Raw genomic sequence first — 6,000 nt, forward strand, 5'->3', positions numbered from 1 at the left:
GTGGCTTAATCTTTTGAATTATGTCCTTTTACTAGTGTTTACTTTCTTTCTCTCTCTTTCTTGGATGCTGGTTTTTTTTTAATGCCGCAAGCAAACATTACTCTTCATACAGCAGATACTGTAAGGAATAAGTTTATCAAGATAATTTGTTTTATTTAGGTTTTTGATATTGGATGACTAGAGAGGGTACTGTACTTCCTGTGTATACTATTTAGTATCATGCTGTATATTATGATATTGTTTATTGGGCTTCCATATTTGTGGTATATTCTTGCAAACTCAGATGGAATATCATATTGAAATCCCTGATATTGAAAATATACTCTCATTATTATCACATAAAAACATGATGAGAATTCGACAAAGTAAACCAATTTTCAGTTTTCTCTGTTTCCATGGAAAATTTGGCTAATTAATGGTTCTATCTGCATCATTAAAGGGGCATTTCGTGATCCACAGCCTCATCCCCCCACTTTTCTCAAAAAAAGTTGACATTTTTATATCACTGGAAACCTCTGGCTACATAATGTTTATGTACAAAATATTTCTTGCAGATTAATTCGCTTAGCAAAGATATCGTGAAATTTGAATTTCGCTCTGGTGCACCAGAACGAAATTACAACGTATTGTCTATGGAGCAGTGTAATACACATAATCATGCATAACTCGCAAACGCAATATCGGAATCAACTGAAATTTTGGGAATATGCTTTTTTCGTGGATATGTACTGAAAAATGTCATAAAAAGAGGATGCTAGGATCACGAAATACTCCTTTAATTGTGTGGAATCTTCACTTCCATCATTTTAGTTCCTTATCGTATTTGGTATAGAACACTTTGTAGTCTTTTTCTTTCTTTTTCAAAAGCAGCTCTATACCCATACCTATGGGTTGTCAATTCCATCTGATTTTGCAGGAATGCATCAGACTTTTGTTGTGTTCAATTTTAAATTGGATATATTTGTAAAATGTAGTACATGTTGTAGTTCATGTATATAGAAGAATTATATCTCCCAGATTTGTATAGTGGCTTTATTTATATACAGATATTTCAGTGCCAATGTGTAGTTTGATATTTTTAGAGCCTTTTGCTGTTACAGCCATCTTGCGTGTGTGTTAGTTGCAATGATAAGCGCACTACAATTTTGTCGCAGCATTTTTCCTCTCTGAGACAAAATCCTCTGTGAGACAAAAAGGTGCCACATAAGACAACGCCAAGAAGAAAGATAGAGCCCCAAAGAAAGATGTTGGAGCAGAATATTGCAACAGAAAAACGAAACTGGTAGCAAAGAATGGAATGCATTGTTCAGTGGAGCCGATTCATACATGCAAAACTGTTCGACTATTATTATACTGGCCTTTAATTTCACAAACCATTAGTTATTTAGAGGATTTTTTGTCAAGTTTTTGTTTTTCTGCTGACAGTTTTGCCAGAAACCTTTCTCAAAGCAGTGATGATTGTATTGATCCATCTGCATAGAGCGGAATCTTGACCAGAAGTTTTCTGACCAAACTGTCAAAAGAAAAACTTTTTGGGGGTCTATAAAAAATAATAATCAACAGACCTGGTGAATCTCTTCAATCATATTAAATCCATTGATTTTGGTAATGTATTGTAAGCAAACAGTGGTGGAAGGAAATTAGCCAAAATTATAATAACATTCAAAAACGTTTTTTTTTTTACAGAAATGTTTGCTAAACAATGTTTAAAAAAATGTTTTAAAAAACGTTGTATACCCTTTATATACAAGTCATCATTTCAGAATTTTCTGTAAAACGTTTTGTGTTTACTGGGATATTTCTGCATATCTTGTGCTTATTTTTGGTCTGAAAATATATGTACCCTTATCAATTTTCCAAGGCTTGTGGCTTGAGTCTCCCATCTTATTTCTTTTTTCTTATTTACTGTACTTAGTAAGTTAAGGTTGGTATGAAACCATGAATCCTAAAATTATGAAAACTTTTTGGTTGCATTACTGCTAAATTATTGGTCTAAGTGTGACGTCAGCTTTCTGTTAACCATAAGTTACAAGTGCTCTTCCATAGGCATCATAACTTCACAATGGATTGCTGTTATCAATACTCATTACCAATATCATAAGTGATAATTGTTAATCTATCATACCTTGTTTTAATGCTCTTTCAATGCATCAAACAATTTTATGAATCAAGCACAGGTTTGATTTGGGTTGGCAAAACTTCTTATATTGCAATATTCTATGTATGGTACCGTATTCATTCCAATAAGCGCCCAGGCGCTTAACAAAGTCATTTTGTGTGGGCACTTATTTTTACCTGGTTTACCTAATTTTTTTGTAAGGGACGTTTATTAGAGACAAATTGGTGTAGGTTATAAAAGGGTCCTGAGACGTTCTAGTAGCTTTTCTGATGCAGAAAATGTATTGCAAGTTTACACAGGACTTGTAGTCCTCCAGCTATTTCACTGTATCGATGTCTATCTGTCACTTCAACATTAATGGTACCCTTTAGCAAATTGAAAATACCCTGGGTGGGCGCTTATTGGGGCATGGGCGCTTATTGGAATGAATACGGTAATTGATTTTAATGTATATCAGATTAGCTGATTTTTAGACATATTTCCTGCAAATTCTGGTGATTTTCTAATATACAAAGATCAATGTGAATTTTTGAATTGTTGTCAGTGAAAATTTGTGCTATAAAACCAATGGTTTAGCAATGAAAATTCCTGCTGTACAGGCGCAAGGACATTTCAAGTAGGGTAGGTCAGGTTTATGGGGTTTTTTTTTTTCACAAATGACCCTCAAATTTCCTCAAATCAGTGAAATCAATCTACCTGTGTCAGACCCAAACACAGGCTGATTTTACATGTGCATGCATACAGTAAAGAAAGAACAAAAATCCTCAAAATTTGGGTGGGTCAGGCCATTGGAACATGTTTTTTTTGTGCCTAAAGAAAAATTTAGCAACTTGGTGAATCTGTCAAGTCATGCAATATAGGCACCTGATTTGCTAAATAAGCTATGTCACTCACTTTGCATGATTCTTGTAACCTGGTATGTTTATTCATGTTATAATTGTGGTATACATGTCAGTGTGTAAAAACCTGATGAGAACTTATGATATGTTATATAAAGTAAACACATCAAAAGAAATAAGTCCCCCTCTGAAAATTTCGTCATAACATCGTAAAGTAAAACTTTGTACCAATAAAACTTACTTAAAAAAATAATTATATGATTGTTTACTAAGTGTTTTGTGAAAATGAAAGATGTCCATGACTTCATGGCTGAATGAACCCAAATTGAAGACAAAAACTGCCCTTTCCAAAAGTCACAAAGTAGGCCTATGCTTGTTAACTGCAAGGTGTATTGGGACAAGGAATGGAACTGGCCATCTTACAACTCACTGTGCTGAACTCTGCACCAAGGGGATTTGCATGGCTGAATGATCAAGAGTCGATACACATGCAGTAAATGTTCACTTGGTGAGGATTTTAAACTGCACTCAAACACATGGGTTTTTCATTAGTAACAAGCCATGAATCAACTTTTGTGACAAGCATAGGCCTACTTTGTGACTTTTGAAAAGGGCAGTTTTTGCCTTCAATTTAGGCTCATTCAGCCCTGAAGTCATGGAAATCTCTCATTTTCACACAGCACTTAGTAAACAGTCATATAATTATTTCAAAGTTAGTTTTATTGGTACAAAACGAAACCTTACAATGTTATGACGACATGTTCAGAGGGGGACTTATTTCTTTTGATGTGTTTACAATCTGATCTTTGATGCAATGCAAATTTTTTAATTTAATTAAGTGCAATTAATTTCAATATATATATCAGTATATTATCGCTATTAATACTTTTTTATAACTCAAGCTGCATGATATGAAGTACTAGTAAAATTACAGTAGTGGTTTCATATGTGACCAGCTCCCATGAAATGAGCGTAATGTCGCAAGTTTGTGGTTTCGAGACCTTGCCCTTAGTTTGTGAATGGAGACATAATATGCTGTACAGTGTACTCTGTATTCAATTGTGTTTCCTATTCACAAAGGACATACCACTGCCAATGCAGGTGTCTTCAAATAAAGAACATCAACTCAATAGTTGGAACATCTCAAAACTTCCAAATTACAACTTTACGCTTATTTCGTGGGAGCAGGTCACATTATGTTAATGTGTGAACCTTTTAATGTAATGATTTTAGCTTTGCAATTTATCACTTTTATGTCCAACTCTTTGAAATTTACATCTATTATTATTATTATTATTATTATTATTATTATTATTATTATTATTATTATTATTATTATTATTATTATATATATTCAAGAAAGATATTTTATAGATTGTATTTAATTTGAAAACACTTGTTTTTTTATTGACATGAACATGCAGCAATATATGCCTTTTCTGTTTTATTTGGATTATTGCAACGGTTATGTTAACTACTACTCTAATTATCTATCACTTGTTGTACCACCTCTCTCTGTGTGTCTGGCTATTCTTTGCCACCTCTCTACAGTCTGTCCACATAGAAGTACAAACCATATCCGTGGCATTGGGGGGTCGATGCTTTGCGTGACACACATTGCTTGTTAAAAAAATGCGACGCGTAAAGAGCCTGATGCACTCGGCAAGTACAAATCGCGTAGCAGTTGGAATGCTAAAGAAGTATTTACACGCGCATTTCACTGAAATAATTATTCTCATACCTCCAGTTTCTGAGGTCTATTTACTTTGTACTTCTATGTGGACAGACTGTAACCCCCTGTGTTTTTGCTCTCTATCTAATATGTCTGTCTTTCTCACTCTGTGTCTCCTCTACCAGGTATCCGCAGGTTGGCATGTTCCGTGCAAAATTTTGCGATTCCGATAAATGAATGCAATTCAAGAAACACACAAAGTATGGGTAATTTTTCAATACACATTCGCCAAATTGTAAAAAAGGGGACAATTGTCATCTGTGAATCAAAAGAAATATGTATATACATATTGCTCTAAAGTCTTATTTGGGGAAGATAATTGCAAGCCTAAAAGGGTTGAAAAACTGACAGTTCCCTCAATTTCCGCTATCTAAAAAAAAAAAAACCTGAATTCATAAAATTGTTCACTCATCAATACTTGCAATTTGAATAATGAAATATCCTGTCAGTAGCAAAGGTATACAGCCCTTTTTGTATACAGTCAGAACAATAAATGACTGAAGTTGGTACACCCCTTGATCAATTTGTGACTATTTTTGCATTTTTCTCAAAAAATAATAACACACTGGTAACAAAAGTTATGAATATTATAGGGGCAAGGAATCCAGTTACTACACTGGAATTTCAGTGACTCAGACAAGCGGTACATTATTTAATGTATTTCTTAACATATATAATGAACCACTTATCTTGAATCACTATTATTTAATTTTAAAAATTTATTAGGGGATGTAGTACCACCTTAAAGGTAGCAGTGTATGAAAGGTACCTTACAGCAAAAGGAGTTAAGAATTTTAAAAAATCAAGGTGAGCATATGTATGCAAGAGTGTTTTCATTAATTTGAAATATCAATTGCGGCAGTGATCAAAAAAATCACCAAGTTATGAAACAGAAAGTAATGGAAGGTAGAGATTCAAAAGTTTCAATTTTTCCTTCTGTTAACATTTATCTGAAGCATGCAGGCCCCATTGTCTACACTGCACCATGCATGTATACCTTTTAAGTAAGGCCTATTATTGTACACCCAGTGTGTGCACTCATTGAAGTGCAATAGCTGCCATGTGTAGATGAGTACAATATACTATGCGGAAATTGCCAAATGTTCATAGGGCAGCTATTGCACTTACCCACTTCTGGCACTGAGCAGTCATAATGTAACCATGCCAGGTTTTGTTGTGATTAACATTTATGTCATTATACCTAAATATTATTTTAATTTAATTTAATCAAACAATACAATTTAAAAATAAATGTAATTTCCATTTATATATGATTGCTATGTATATGTATATTTACGATTTGCATTAAC

The sequence above is a fragment of the Amphiura filiformis genome, chromosome 12 (genome assembly GCF_039555335.1).
Source record: "Amphiura filiformis chromosome 12, Afil_fr2py, whole genome shotgun sequence".
Classification (NCBI taxonomy): domain Eukaryota; kingdom Metazoa; phylum Echinodermata; class Ophiuroidea; order Amphilepidida; family Amphiuridae; genus Amphiura; species Amphiura filiformis.